General features: G+C 36.1%; 1 pseudogene; it reads right to left on the reverse strand.

Annotated features, from left to right (window-relative positions):
• Positions 1 to 834: 834 nt before the first annotated feature.
• On the reverse strand, positions 835 to 947 carry LOC122127677 (annotated as a pseudogene).
• Positions 948 to 16820: the final 15873 nt, after the last annotated feature.

Below are 16820 nucleotides of genomic sequence, written 5' to 3' on the forward strand. Positions count from 1 at the left end.
ACATTTCCTAACAAGTATTGTTACCTCCTCCTTTATTGTTTCCCTACCATCCCTTCCCTCCACCTCCACAAGTCCATTAACCTCCTCCCTTTCCCCACCTCAATCGTAAAGTTCACTTTACAACATAGTGTCTTGTGCATCTCATTGTTACAATGGGTCAACCTGTATCCCTATTTAAGGATTTTGTTTTTTTCCTTCCCCTCAGAAAATTAGAGGAAAATATATACAAGAAGAAGGCGCACAAACTTCCAATACAGTGAAAACAGGTGTTATAGCATGGGGGAGGAACATATAAAGAAACAAAAACAAAAACAACACACTGCACGTTATAAGTACGTGAGAAACGATATCAAGAAAAAAAAAACCACTTGTGTCCCTAACTTGGGGTTCATTTCCCTTAACATAATCTTTTTTTTTTTTTTAGCTTTTTTTTGTTTGTTTTGGTCGGTCGTCCGGCTTGAACTCTGGGCCTGGGCGCTGATCCTCAGCTCTTCAGCTCAAAGCTAGCGCTCTACCACTTGAGCTACAGTGCCACTTCTGGTTTCCTGGTGGTTTATTTTAGATAGGAGTCTCATGGTCTCTCCTGCCCGGGCTGGCTTTGAACCACGATCCTCAGATCTCAGCCTCCTGAGTAGCTAGGATTACAGCCGTGAGCCACCAGCGCCCGGCCCTTAACATAAACTTATCTGGTCATATACACATAACTTTTGACCTTTTCTGCTTATCCCAGACATATATTAGTTATTGAAAATTAGAGAAACCATGGGACCTATGTTTCTTTGGACTTGGCTTACTTCACACAATAATTTTTTTTCCAAGTCTTTCCATTTCCTAACAAATTGGGCGATGGAATGCTTCAGGAATTTGCCTGTCATCCTTGGGCAGGGGCCATGCTAATCTTCTCTGTATCATTCCAATGTTAGTATATGTGATGCTGATTTGAGCACAGAATATTTTTATATATAAATTGTAATTGATTTTTTAAACTAGACAAATAAAAAAAAAGTAAGTTTAAAAGAATTGTTGTGAAATTTGAGAACCATGTACTTCTTAGATAAGTACACATTTAAGAATAAAGTCAAGATTTACATGTCAAAAACAAAATAAATCCAGATATTTGTTGTTCAAGAGATGTGTAGGAGGAGGAAATCAATTATTCTATGCAAAGGACCTGTCATTATGAACACTGCAGCAAGTGTTAAGGTTTGCTAAAAGTTTTAATGTTTTAAATATATTTACTTTTGGATATTTGCTTATATATGCCAAAACTGGGACTGTATGACAGGTCATAATACTTTTCTATAAAGTATTTAAGATTTATGGTAGCAGATAAGTACTACTAAGTATGTACATTTCAGAGTTTATAGAAACTTTACTAATGAGAAGTTGCAAAGTCTTTGTGTAAAGCAGAATAAAGAGTTGACTATGTTAACTACACAGTTTCTATTAAAACTGTAGGCCTTCCTTACTTTATATGTTAGTGAGGAACAAATGATGATATAAGCCATATACAAATTATGAGATGAACTATAAATGGTAATCTTAGTGGGTGACTTTAAACACTACTCATAGTCTATAAAATTCTTGTTGAACATCATAATCTTAGCCAGTGTTAAATGTAAAGAAATATGACAATAATAAAATCTAATTTGTAGTACACTTCAAATACTGAAAACACTGGTAATTGTTTTGTTTTTTATTTTATTATTCGTTAATATTTAATTATTGGTTTTCTTTATTTGTAGCATTGTTTTCCTTGTTGTAATATAATAGAACTTTTTGTAAGTTGTCATTAAGAGGTACTTTGAGAAGGTTACTGGGATGGCCACACCGTTTTTTATAGGTGCATGTGAATTTATAAAGAGGAAAATTAAGAACAAAATATATATTTAAAAAATGATTAAGTAGAGTCTGATTCAGGAGTGTTGATAAATGTCCACACCTAAAATATTAGCCCTAGGCTGAAGCAGAGTTATTACAGAGTTGAGGTCACAAAAGTGAGACACTGTGTTTTGTTTTGTGTTTTATTTTTATTTTGTTGGTCATGGGGCTGGAACTCTGGGGCCTGGGTGCTGTCCCTCAGCTCAAGGCTAGTGATACTACTTGAGCCACAGCACCACTTCCATCTTTTTCTGCTGTTATGATGCTGAGAAATCAAACCCAAGGCCTCATGCATGCAAGGCAGGCACTCTACCATTGAGCCACCTTCCCAGTACCTGAAAGACTGGGTTTTAAAAAATCATCTAAAAACATTTGCTTTTTGCTTTGGATTATATAATGAAATATATGAGTATTTTTGATGTTTTTGTGCATTGTCATACTTCTAAATTTATACTAACTTTACCCACTTTATCCTTGTCAAAGTCATGAAATATCTGTGGGAGTTTGCTTCTGTGAAGATTGTTTTTGCATTTATAATTTCTTCTGAGTTATTTTTATTTTTTATCAAAATAACTTTATATTTCATGTTGATGCGTATTTACTCAGAGAAAGGGATATAGAGGATTTAGTTTACCAAGTGAACATTAAAATTAGAGCTCAACAATAAGACAAGATGTAAACATAAAGGGGATCCAAATAGGGAAAGAAGAAATAAAACTCTCCCTCTTTGCACATGACATGATCTTGTATTTAAAGAATCCCATAGACTCCACTACCAAATTACTCAAGCTGATTCAAAACTTTGGCAAAGTAACAAGATATAAAATTAACCCCCCAAAATCAATGGCTTTTCTGTATGCCAACAATGAGAAAAGTGTGGCTGAATTTAGGAAAGTAACTCCATTTGCAATAGCCCCTCAAAAAATAAAATACCTAGGAATTAACTTAACTAAAGAAGTGAAGGACCTCTATGATGAAAACTTTAAAATCTTGAAAAAGGAAATCAACACAGAACTTAAAAAATGGCAAAACCTCCCATGCTCCTGGATTGGAAAGATCAACATCGTGAAAATGGCAATACTTCCCAAGGCTATCTACAAATTCAATGCAATACCTATCAAAATTCCAACCTCATTCTTCAAGGAAAAAGAAGAGCCAATCCAAAAATTCATATGGAACAATAAAAGACCCGAATAGCAAAAACGCTCCTCAATGGAAAGAACACTGCTGGTGGAATATCAATACCAAATTTCAAACCCTACTATAAAGCCATGGTAATCAAAACAGCTTGGTACTGGCATAAGAACAGACCTTAGGACCAATGGAATAGAATTGAAAACCCAGAAATGAACCTACAGACCTATAGCCAACTAATCTTCGATAAGGGAGCTAAAATAATAGAATGGAAGAAAGACAGCCTCTTCAGTAAATGGTGCTGGCAAAATTCGTTAACTACTTGTAGAAGACTAAAACTAGATCCTTATATATCACACTGCACCAGAATCAACTCCAAATCGATCAAAGACCTCGGAGTCAAAGCAGACACTCTGAAAACCTTACAGGATGGAATAGGAGAAACCCTAGGCCTCCTTGGCTCAGGCCGAAGTTTTCTTAATAGAGACCCGGAAACACAACAAATCAAAGAAAGGTTGGACAAATGGGATTGCATGAAGTTGCAGAGCTTCTGCATGGCAAAGGACATAACTAGCCAGATCAATAGAAAGCCCACGGATTGGGAGAAGATCTTTACTAGCCATACAACGGACAAGGGTCTCATATCTAAAATATACTTGGAACTCAAAAAATTAAATCCCCCAACAATAAATCCTCAAAGAAACAACTGCCCAATAAATAAGTGGGCTAAAGACTTGAAGAGAAACTTCTCTGAAGAAGAAAGAAGGATGGCCAATAGACACATGAAGAAATGCTCAACCTCCCTAGCCATAAAAGAAATGCAAATCAAAACAACATTGAAATACCACCTCACGCCAGTTAGATTGGCTATAATCAAGAACTCTAACAACAACAGATGCTTGAGTGGATGTGGACAGAAGGGAACCTTACTTCATTGTTGGTGGGAGTGTAAACTTGTTCAACCACTTTGGAAAGTAGTATGGAGGTTCCTCAAAAGACTCCACATAGAATTCCCCTATGACCCAGCAATCCCACTTTTGGGCATTTAACCAAATGTTCACAAACAAGACCACACTAAAGCTACCAGCACAACTATGTTTATTGCACATTATTTACCATAGCTAAGATATGGAACCAACCCTGATGCCCCTCAGTAGATAAATGGATCAAGAAAATGTGGTATATATACACAATGGAATTCTATGCCTCGATCAGAAAGAATGACATTTCCCCATTTGTTAGGAAATGGAAAGGCTTGGAAAAAATTATATTAAGTGAAGCAAGCCAAGCCCAAAGAAACATAGGTCCCATGGTTTCCCTTATTTGCAATATCTAGTATATGTATGAGTCAAGCAGGAAAGATTAGATAATGTAATGTTAGGAAAATGAACCCTTAGATATGTATTTAAATATTTTTTTTCTTTCATGCATTTGTTTCTAACTCATTTATAAGATTATTTCTTTGTAACTTTGTATGTCCCTCCCCCACAGTATAACCCCTGCTTTCCCTATATTTGATGTCGGTATAATTTGTGGAGGAGATGGGGAAAAACTCGTCGTTTAAGGATACAGGTAGACCCAATGCAACTATGAGCAGTACAAGTTGTCATGTCAAAAACGAACTTTACAAATTTGGTGCGGGGGGGGGGGGATTGGGTTGGGGGGCAAGGGGAGGCTGGGAAGGGATGTGAAGGGTAAACAAAGGAGGAGGCTGCAATGCTTGATAAGAAATGTACTCATTATCTTGCCCATGTAATTGTAACCCCTCTGTACAGTATGTTCACAAAAAATAAAAATAAAAATTTAAAAAAATAAAATAAAATAAAATTAGAGCTCAAAAATAAAAATCAGCTTCTGAAACTAAGGTTCAATGCCTTGCATCCTTGGATCAGCTAGAGGATCAATCCAGGCTTCAGACTTAAAGTGGGCAGCTGAGGGAGTATAGTGGGTAGGACTTTTTGAGTTCCCCTTTCAGGATATAAGATTTAAAACACACACATGCAAGCACATATTCATAACAAGTTTTTGTTTGGAGAAATGCACATTATGGAGCTCCATAATGAAAATCATACATTATTTAATAGTGTTCTCAGACCTTTGTCAACATTCTCCCAATGGATTATCAGAAGCAGGTCCTTAGATCATTTTTCTTGGGTTCCTTAGGCCTAGAATTCTTATTCCCCATTTCAGCAGGTCTGTTGTGATTTCAGTTTTTGGTGCACGTAATCCTCCCTTTTGTAAGTTTCTTGTGCACCCTTCTCATATTTAACTCTCCCGTTACTGGAGATTTCTCAACAATGGATTCCTCCAGCTCGCCCATTTTTATTCTTGGGCCAGAGAATGAAAACACACATTGAGACTCAACTTCTCTTTGTGCTTAAGACACACTCAGCCCAGAAAAATCCCCAACCAACCAGGTAGTATGCTCTAGTCCAATTTTTCCTCTCATGGGTGATGCATGACATTACTTTTTATTGAGGTGCTTCCTTGGGCCCTTTCCTGAAATTGCTGATACACTTTCCATCCTTTACCACAACGGATGGTGTTTAACCCAACCTTGAGCTATCTCAACAACTCAGGATATGTCTTCTCCTGAGGGTCTCCCTACATCCCCCTTGCATAACATGGATCCTGGACTAGTCCCCACATTGTTGGGAATACTCCCCTACTGTAACCCAATATCCCAAGAAGGACCACCAATTTGAAAGGAACTTAGCATGGCAATGTTTAGTTCTGTTAAAAAGCATGTTATTGACAGAAAGCAACCACTATGAGTAGGAAGTCTGCCCAGGTTATACCCCTAATGAGTTACTACTTCTGCTATTGATCACAAGTTGTGTTCACAATCTTGCTCTATTGGCTCTTTTGAAGCTCAGCTGGTTATTTTGAAAGGGGTTAAAAATATCAGAGCAATCCACTAAACCAGGACACCCAGGCCAGAAATTGTTAGAAAATTCTTACTCAGCTTGTGCTTTATGAGTTAAACTATTCCTCAAGTCCCTAGAACGATTTTAGTAACAGGATATACTTTAGTTATATAGCTTTTTGGAAGATGATTATGCTTATTCAATACTTTCCCTTATTTCCATCATTTTCAGAGAAAAAGAATATTCTAACTCCTACATAGTCCATTCCCAGACAGAATTTATTAAAAGCAGCTCCCTTTTTGGAATGGAGGCTTATGAGCTTCCAGGTGAAAACACCTTATTTGCATATTGCCTTGGTTCCCTTAGGAAACTCGCCTCAGCAAGTGGTTATGAAACCAACAGCTATGTGTGGCTGCTTCATTATAAAGAACCTGTCTGTACTTGTGTTCCTACTGCTAATAGAAAGAGGAAAGACTGCTCTCTGGAAGCACGTAGCTATGGATTTAAGCACACTTACTGAACTCTGAGCACAGAGCACAGATTGAGCTGCAGGATTTTAAGAGCCATAGATGAATCAGTCAGATACCAGCTGCTTGGCTGACCACAGGGCACACTTTTGATGCCACATTTCTGAGGTAAAGCAGTTCTAAGCTGCCAAGACACTATGGTAAGAAGAAGCCTGAGGGGGAATTCTTGGTGGGAAGGAGAAGGTGAAAGTTTGGATTTAGGTTTTAGAAAATGCAAGCCACTTTCTGAATTGCTTGAGGCTGCGAGCAGATCATCATATTTTCTAGCTCTCTAGATGCAGAGTATGAGAACACTTCCCACATATCACACTCAATCCCTCCTGCCTAGCAGTCTTCAATTCCCTCTTATAGCAGTCAAGCAATTTTTAAGAAAGCAAAATTCAGCGAACCTGATTAGCTTGTGAAGAAAACATATCCTCTGGCTTTAGAATAGATCAATTTCTATCTCAGAATAAGAGGAAGAAAAGAAACCACATTCTACAGAATGTAACACCTTAAACATGCTAGTTTGCTGCATGAACTTTTCATTAGATTCATACAAGAAAAAAAAGAAATGAGAATTTCTGGAGCCTTTGTTAGCCTAATATCAAGTTCTTGTTGTTTTTTATTTGTTTGTTTGTTTTGTTTTTTCCTAATACTTCAGAGATTCTAGTTAGAAGAATTGAAAAAATACAGATATTAGCCTGGTTCAGATTAATCTGAAACCACAGCAACTAAGTTATCAAATTCTAAATCTAGTCTCAAAGCTGAAAGTCAAGGCTTCCCTCCCCGCAACATCTTCAGAATAGCAGTATTGTCTAAGTCTCGGGTTTGTTTTCTTTAAAGAATTAGAGAGCAGAACAGTTTTTAAAGCAGTTTTTCTTCAAAGCGAAAAGAGAGCAGTGCAACAGTCTCTTCCTCAAAGCAAAAACAAAGCAGTGAAACAGACTCCCCAGCGAAAAGAAGGACATAGTGTCTCATAATTGGTTTCCTAGTCTCAGAGCATGAGTATGGAATTTTTCCTTCTTGGATGCCCCATCTCAGAGCACAAGCACAGAATACACTTTTGATTGGATGGGAAGTAGAGGGACACTCCCTAGACCATAGTCAGAAAAAGCCACGTGTTAGCACCTAAAGCTTCATGTGAAAAGGGTGTGTAATATTTGCTGCATCATTCATCCTCACCATGTTGGAGCCAGTTCCAACCATTACCTTTTATCCATAACTACCCAGATATAGTGATTTAACTCCCTCTGAGTGTCACATAAGCACTTGTTACTCACAGGGCACTGTACATTGTAATGTCCCACCAACACTATGTTGACAGAGAAATTAGATTTCTAAATTGCTGTTTTGAAGAAGCAAAGCCCTCTGACTTAAACTTGCACACTTAACTTAAAATTTATTGTCTTTTTTCAATTCTATTAGCATTACCTACTTAAATAAGTGTATTTTTCATTTTGATATATCCACATAGGCATACAATGTACCATGATTATGCTTAACCCCTTCATAATTCTCTCCAAAGTTTTATTAATCATTTTAAGAATACAACATAGTAGTAATAAGTACATTTACAATATTGTACAATCTCAATATCCACACTCTTTACATCCTCCAAGATTCAAATTCTTTATTCATTAAAACAATTTTCCACCTCTCCTCTGCTTCAAGGTATACATCAAGTATGATTTTGCTTCCTGTCTCTATCAATTAGACTGTTCTATGTAACTACTGATATAAGTAGAATCATGTAATACTTGATCTTTTTATGACTGGCTTATTTCACTTAGCAGTGTTCCAAAATTTCATCCATAATATAGCATATGTCACAACATAATTCTTTTTTTTTTTTTTTTTTTTTTGGGTCCGGTCGTGGGGCCTGAACTCTGGGCCTGGGCGCTGTCCCTCAGCTCTTCATCTCAAGGCTAGCACTCTACCACTTGAGCCACAGCGCCACTTCCGGCTTTTTTCTTTTTGCTTATGTGGTGCTGAGGAATCAAACCTAGAGCCTCACGCATGCAAGGCAAGCGCTCTACCACTGAGCCACCTTCCCAGCCCCATAATTCTTTTTAAAGTTGAAATAATATGCCACTGTATGTTTAAACCACATTTGCTTTAGCTATTCATTTGTTGATGGCCACTGGATTGCCTACATGTTTTGAGTATTGTACAAAATGACTATGAGTGCACAAGATCTCTTCCAGACCTTGCTTTTAGATGTTTAAAGTATATGCCCAGAAATGGAATCACTGGATCACATGAAAACTCTCTTTTCTTTCTTTTCTTTAAAATTTTTTTGTCATGGGTCTTGAACTCAGGGCCAAGTCACTGTCCCTGAACTTTCCCTCAAGGCTAGAGTACTACCACTTTAAAACACAGATCCACTTCCAGTTTTCTGCCCAGGCTGGCTATGAACCGTGATCCTTGGATTTCAGCCTCCTGTCCTGAGTGGTTAGGATTACAGGTATGAATAATCCTGTTTTCAATTGTTTGAAAAGATGCCATTCTGTTTCCCATAGAACGGTTCCAATTTTACCACACTTTTGGCAGTATTGTTACTTTATTTTTTGTAGTTATCCTACCTAATTCATATGAAGTGGTAATTTTCTTCATTATTTTGACTTACACTTTCGTGGTGATTAGTGATGTTAAACACCTTCTTCGTGGGCTTGTTAACACTTTGTCTTCTCTGGAGAAACATCTGAGTTCTTTGCACATTGTAAAGTCAGGTTGTGTGTCGTTGCAATGATGTTTTTTATATATTCTTGATGTGAACCACTTATCAAATATATACGTGCAATAACTTTATCCCATTCTGTGTTGCTTTTTTGGACACTGTTGATTGCAACCTTTGGTGCATTCTGATTTATGTTTTCCTATAATGAATGACCCTTCATTGATGTCAGTTTCCAGTATGTCTTCTGGTCCTGTAACTACGAACCATCATATTGATTTGGACTCCTGCTATGGTAACAGTGAAGTAAAGCTACATAATTTTGCTCTGGTCACCTACCTACTGCCACTTTTGTATCTCTCTCCATTATCTTTTCGTAAAGGCCTTGGGGCATATCCACAACTTATTTGGTCCTTAAAAACCTGTAGAATTACAGGCCTTAAATTTAGTTTTAATGGAAATATGTGACGTCAAATTTCTTTTTTTTCCTTTTTGCACATTTTTGATTGTAAGAATACTGTTCAAAGGGGTTACAGTTACGTGACAAGGTACATTTCCTATCAAGCATTTTTGCCTCCTCCAGGCAAATAAGATGAAAATTGAGAGCTTCGTAATATAGAAGGACACCAAAACTCTAGTTATATATTTTTCTTCATATGAGTATTTAGAATTGTGTGATGCTAGAGATATAACCTACTTGCAAGTTAATAATGAACTTGTCACACTTTAATGGATGCTAGACGATTTATGATGCTCTTGGGTCAGAGACAAAAAGGACTTAATTTTTACAGTAATAGTGAAAGCCAGTGAGATATGTGTGTATGTGTATATTTATATATTACCAGTGTAGCTCCCATCCCTCAGTGCCACTGAGTGAAGTAAAGATAGCCATGTGGAGCCTATACAAACAATGGGTTCTGAGTTTGAGCAACTTCAATCTTTCTAATGAGCAATAGGCATGCTTGAACTTTACTCTGGAGAATGACAATAGCTTAGAAAAAGCTTGCAAATATACTATGGAATATAGAGCAGCTAGTGTTCACTTGAAGATATGAAAACACTTGAGTCTGCCGTGGAATTGTTTTTTTTGTTTTGTTTCTTGAATGTTCCTAGCTACTAAGACCAATATATATTTCTCCTAATAAACGTTTAGCTCCCCTTAAAAAGGAGGCATGACAATTTGTTGAGAATACTTATTATTTTTCTAGCCCTAAGCCCTCAGTCCTATTTAGAATACAATTCAACAAAATAAATAGATAGAATTCAAATTTAACACATCTAGAAGCTTTTTTCTTAGAGGCATTTCTTAATGTAGGTGTGGAAGAAATTAAGGAAAAAATAGGCTCACAAATATATATTATGAAGATATTCTATGTATTTTAACAGTAATAAAAGATTACATTTCTGTTTTTTAGTGTGTGAATATTTACATAGTATGTACAGAGTGCCAACGTTTATGCCAGGGCCTATCATGGAATAGAATGTAGCAAATTTTCTCTATATTGTTTGTATATTTATAGAATTCACCTGTCTGACTTCTCTCCCATTTTGATAAAAAAAGAGCACCTGTTTGATTGAAATACAATCATTAATTTTCTACCTTCAGGATTCCACACACTTTGCTGTCTACTAAATATAGAAAAGATTCATGCATAACCCTCATCTTCAAGGAGCAATTTTCAGTATCCCAAGTAGCTTGTGTTTATCTCCCACCCCTTTCCTCCCAGCTGTCAATCTAGGTGAGTGATGGCTGAATTCTATAAGACAGGAAAAATCAGATAATTCACAGGCATTCAGTTAGTATCTAATGGAAAATTCTTCACTTGGATTATATTTTATCATCATCTTTGTGAGAACTTCAGCTTCCTTATTTGGAAACTGAGCTGTTCAGTTAAAAGTGAGTAAATGAATCTTATTATTTAAAATTTCATTTAACTGAAATTGGAAGAATTAATTTTTCAGACACTATTCACATTTAAGATTCATTAGCCACATATAGCCAGTGGCTAGTCTGTTAGACAATGCATATATAGAATATTTCCATTATCACAGATGTTTCTGTTAGAACTGTTTTAGAGCATGTTTTAGTTTGTTAAGGCATGGTCCATGTTCATAAACTATATATGCTCCGTAGGTGATACTCAGACTGAAGATCCAACCAGAAAGGCTAGACACCCATGAAGTTAAGATATAGGTATAAATTGTTCTACATAGGCACACTTATTTGTGAGGAGGAAGAGGATCAAACAGTCAACGTCAGCAGAATCAACCCTCTCAACTCCAGGAAAGAATAGGTAAAAATTTTAGCAGTTCTTTGCAGCTTTGCTTCTGTGATTGAAATTGACTGTGGTATTCTCAATGGTGATTTTGTTGGAAAATATAAATGTGTAATTATCACATTAGCTCAGTGAAGAATTAGAGTTTGTGCTTTGTAAATGTAATTTGATATTTATATGTGACATTTCAATTTCTCCTGGTATCAATACACCACAAATATCTTTATTCGGTTTCTGAGTTGTTTCTTTCATTAATTTTGTTGTTCTTACAGCAGACATTTTAGAAATTAGTGGAAAAGTTAAGACTTTCTTGTGTTTTGCAATCCCATTATTTCTCCGTAAGCTTAATAAAAAATGGGAATCTAAGAACTATGTGAAGAAATTGTATCTCCAATCACCTGTTCACTTTCATTAATTACTAGACCAAAGGGAACTGGCTCCCCAGAATCTCACCTTCAGAATTCAAGAATGAGGTGGGAATAAGGCAAGGAAAGAGAGACATAGTAATTTGCACTGAAGTTACTGTGCTGTCACAATGAACACTTGTTCTCATGCAATCTTTTTGAATCCCACAGTTAGCTTTTTTGTGGTTTTTATTAGTATGACAAAGATGACTGACTTTCCCAGATTTACAGTTGGAAGTGTGTGGGACACATTCCTTTATCTATGGAATCTTCCTTAAAATTGTGCATCATTCACTTTGGGTCTCAGTGCCTTTTCCATCCTTATCACAAGTATGTATTTCTACAAATGGAGACGTTGGTTCATCATTTGTCTTTAAATGATTAAATTATGTGGATTTGCTATAGAAGGAAGGTATTATGGGTAGGACCCTTTGGTCCATGTTGACATTTCTTTATGGAATTCTTTTACGGTCCTTACTCATGGACTCATGTGTAAGTAATTCTCCCCATATTCCAGTATACTCCAGTAGAGTGGGGCAACACATTAGAAATTTAAAACATGCCTATAACTCTTTTAAAGTATACTTTTAAATATAATGATATAAATAAAAGCTTTTGTTTTGTTTTTATTTTTTATTTTAATATTATTGTCAAGGTGATGTACAGAGGGGTTACAGTTACATAAGTAAGGTAGTGATAACATTTCTTATCAAACTTGTTACCCTCTCCCTCATTTTTCTTCCTCTTTCCTTCATTCTCTCAATCCCTCCAAAGTTGTACAGATCATGTCCAACATATTGTTACATTTGATTTCCTTTAATTAAATGTTTGTGATGTTCCCATCCTGGAACTCCACAATGTAAACACTGGAACACCACGGTTAGACCCCTCTGCCATTCATATATGCATATGCATATTTTCCTAAAATTTGGGGTCATATATTTGTTTGATTATTCATTTGTTTATTGCCCAAACTGGAACTTGAATCCAGGGCCTACACACTGTTCTCTGCTTTTTTTTTTCCCACAGCACTAGCCACAGGCCCATTTCTGTCATTTTGGTGGTTAAATGGATATTCCTCTGGTGGCTGGCTTTGAACCATAATATTCAAATCTCACCCTTGTGAGTAGGTAAGATACAGGTGTGAGCCTACTTTATAAGTTGACTTTTCATCTCATTATATCATTCATATATTTCCTATCCTTAGAAATTTCATACTGTTCTAAGAACATCACTTACAATGATTGCATGGGAGTCCAGTGCTTATACATTCCATAATTAATTAAACTGTCCCTAACACTGAAAATTTTGTTGTCTCCAAAATATTAAATGCATCATTAAAGTTCATTTGGATTTTTCATTCTAGTATTTATTTTTTATAATTAGATAAGTATCTGCTAGTTGTTAGAAAGAACCAAAATTTCTTGTTACATAATGATCTATCTTAACCTGGCTCATCTAAAACAGTACGTTACTCCTCCCCATACAGTTTATATTTTTCCCAGCATGCAGTTCCAGTTTTGTAACTTTTACACACCTTACCCATTATAATGCTTTTGTCGAAAATCCCTCTTGTTATCATCCAGTTTTTGTAAAAACATTTTCCATGTATTTCATTAATAGGAAGGCATATTTAACTAATACCAACTCAACGTCATCATTTCCACGTGTATTAGCATTTTAACCTGGACCAGAACTTGATTCTAACAATATTTTATTTTAATGGAAGAATCAGAGTATCAAACGGAAGGCTGAGGGTTCCCTTATGAACAAATTTTATCATTCATTGCTTATTTTTGTTTTTGAATTTAAAAGTTAAAGATTACTAGCTCACATATCCTCTGTTGTCACTGCATTTGATTCCAGTTCTCTACATCATGTATATACATTTTTCTAATTTGGGAAGGGGAAGGGAAACAACAAAATGCTCAAACAAGGATACAGGTTGACCAATTGTAACAATGAGAAGTACAATAAACTATGTTGAAAACTAACTTCACAACTTCAGGGTAGGGGGAAGGAGGAGTTGGGGAAGTAAGGAGGGAAGGAAATGTAGGGGGAAAACAGAGGATGGGGGTAACAATGCTCAACAGGAAATGTACTCATTACCATGCTGTAACTGAACCCTGTAACCCCTCTATAGAGTTTCTTTACAATAAAAATATTTTTAAAAAGATTACCAGCTAATATTTCCATGGTTAACTTGCTATGCAACTTAAATGTTTCATATAGCTGAAAATGGGAAACCAAAAAGAAAGCAACTTTATATATATATATATATATATATATATATATATATATATATATATATATATATATATATATATATATATATATATATATATTGCTGTAACACTGAGATGCCAAATCCAGTGCCAAGTGCACAAGAACCCAGAGTACAGTCATTAATCTCTAGAATTCTGAGTTGTTTTCTTTGGCTGGAAATCTCTTTAGTGTATTATGCACAATATGCAGAAATGTCCTGAAAAAATACTCATGGATAAAAACAATTCTACATGATCAGGAAAATTTGCACCATGTCAAAAAGTGGAAAATAAGACGAGAAAAATTCTATTCCTGTTTATATAAAAGCTAGGATTGGACATGGATCTACCAGTAGACTGAAGAAGAGAAACAATTATTTAAGTGAGTTGTTATTGTAAATGTAATAATATAATGATATACATAGTAAAATAGAACCTGATAATGAGCCATGAACTCTGCCTGGGGAGTTCAAGAAAATCTTTATTGCTCAGTATCTTGATACATAGGAAGGGAGAAAACAAATATTCTGTAAAATGAAGAAAATCTTATGAAGTGCAGAAATCTCTAAATATTATGATCAAGGCACGTAAAGTATCAGGAACAAGGTACCAGTTAATTGAAGAGTGAAATTGGAGCGATTGAAATGACCATATTGCGTGGTATTATGGAACTTCCTTAATATGCACAGGGCCCTGAGTTCAATCCCCAGCACTAAAAAGGAAGGAAAGAAAGAAACCAAGAAAGATTTGCAAGGTGGGGTCTATAGTTCTCTTTCTTTGATGAGTCCCTGCCTGGTTTTGGGATAAGGGTTATGATGGCTTCATAGAATGAGTTCGGTTGTGAACTTTCTCGTTCAATTTCATTGAAGAGTTGGAGGAGTATTTGTGTTAGCTGTGCTTTGAATGCCTTGTAGAATTCTGCTGTAAAACCATCTGGTCCTGGGCTTTTCTTAGATGGGAGGACTCTAATTGCTGTTTCTACGTCAATACTTGATATGGGCCTGTTAAAATGATTTAACTCATCTTGGTTTAGTTTCAGCATGTCAATATTTGCTAGGAAAAGGTCCATTTCTGCCATGTTCTCAAATTTATTAGTATAAAGTTTTGAGAAGTATTCCCTTATAATGTTCTGAATCTTGGTTGTTTCTCTGGTGATGTTTCTATTCTAATCTCTGAGTTTTTTTTTGGGGTTGTACTCTTGTTTTTCTGATAAGGTTTGCTAAGGGTCTGTCAATTTTGTTAATTTTTTAGAAGAACCAACTCATTTTTTGTTGATACTTTCTATGGTTTTTTGTGGATTCTAATTTATTTAATTCTGATTTAATTTTAATTATTTCTTTCCTTCTACTGGATTGGGGTTTATATTGCTGCTCTTATTTAAGGAGGGTCAGATGCCTTATTAAACTGTTGGTTTCAGATCTTTCCACTTTGTTGATGTAGGAACTCAGAGCTATAAAATTGCCCCTGAGTACTGCCTTTGCTGTGTCCCAGAGGAGCTGGTAATTTGTGTGTTCATTTTTGTTGAATATCATGAACATTTGAATATCCTTTCTAATATCTTCCATGACCCACTCGTGATTCAGTAGTGTGTTGTTCAGCCTCCATGTGTTACAGGACTTTCTTTGGTGGCTTTTGGTGGTGAGTTCTAATTTTATTCCCTTGTAGTCTGAGAGGTATAAGTTCAATGCTTTTGAATTTGGACAAGTTTGCTTTGTGGCCTAAAATGTGGACTATTTTGGAAAATGTTCCATGTGTTGCTGAGAAAAACGTGTATTCTTATGCTGCTGGGTGAAATATTCAGTAGATGTCTGTTAAAACTGGTTGATCTATGCAGTTGATTAGATTTGTGATTTCTCGAGTTGATCTATCTAGTGGGGAAACTGGTGTGTTAAAGTCCCCAACAATTAATGTCTTTGGATCTATGTGGGATATGAGGAAAAGTAGTGTTTCTTGGATAAATTTGGGTGCTCCTTTGTTTGGTGAATAGGTATTTACAATTGTAATATTCTCATGGAGGAGAGGTCCCTTAATTATTAGTATGTAGTGACCTTCTTTATCACTTCTTACTAATTCTAATTTGAAGTCTATTTTACCTGATATTAGGATTGCAACTCCCGCCTGTTTGTGGGGGCCGTTTGCTTTGGTTCCAGCCTTTCATGTTGAAAATGTTGTTTTTATGGGCAAGATGTGACTCCTGAAGGGAATAGATAGAAGGATCTTGCTTTTTAATCCAACTGGGCAGTCTATGTTGCTTAATTGGAGAGTTAAGTCCGTTAATGTTGACAGATAGGACTGAGAGGTATTTGGGAGTTTCTGCCATTTTGTGCACATTCTTGGGGGCTGCAGCAACTGGGTTCTTCCTATGGTTCTTGGATGCTCAGTTTGGGTGTGATTTCTTGGCCTTTATTGTGGTCTTGTTGGTTTTCTCTGTGTAGAAAATCATTAAGAATCTTTTGTAGGGCTGGTTTGGTGGATATATATTGTTTCAGTTGTTCTTTGGTATGGAAGGTTTTTAGTTTACCTTCGGTTATGAAGGAGAGTAAGCTGGGTACAGTATTCTTGGTTGATAGTTGTTTGTCTGTAGTGCATGGCATACATCATTCCAGGTTCTTCTTGCTTTGATTGTCTTTGATGAGAAATTTGAGGTGATTCTAATTGGTTTCCCCTTATAGGTGATTCATCTTTTCTCCTTGACAGCTTTAAGGATCTTTTCATTGGTCTGAATTGATCCATTGTGGATTATAATGTGACAGTGGGATGTCCTATTCTGGTCTGGTCTATTTGGAGTCCTAAAACTTATTGTATCTGAAT

This window comes from Dipodomys spectabilis, unplaced genomic scaffold (genome assembly GCF_019054845.1).
Source record: "Dipodomys spectabilis isolate Male_0828 unplaced genomic scaffold, ASM1905484v1 ptg000307l, whole genome shotgun sequence".
Lineage (NCBI taxonomy): Eukaryota > Metazoa > Chordata > Mammalia > Rodentia > Heteromyidae > Dipodomys > Dipodomys spectabilis.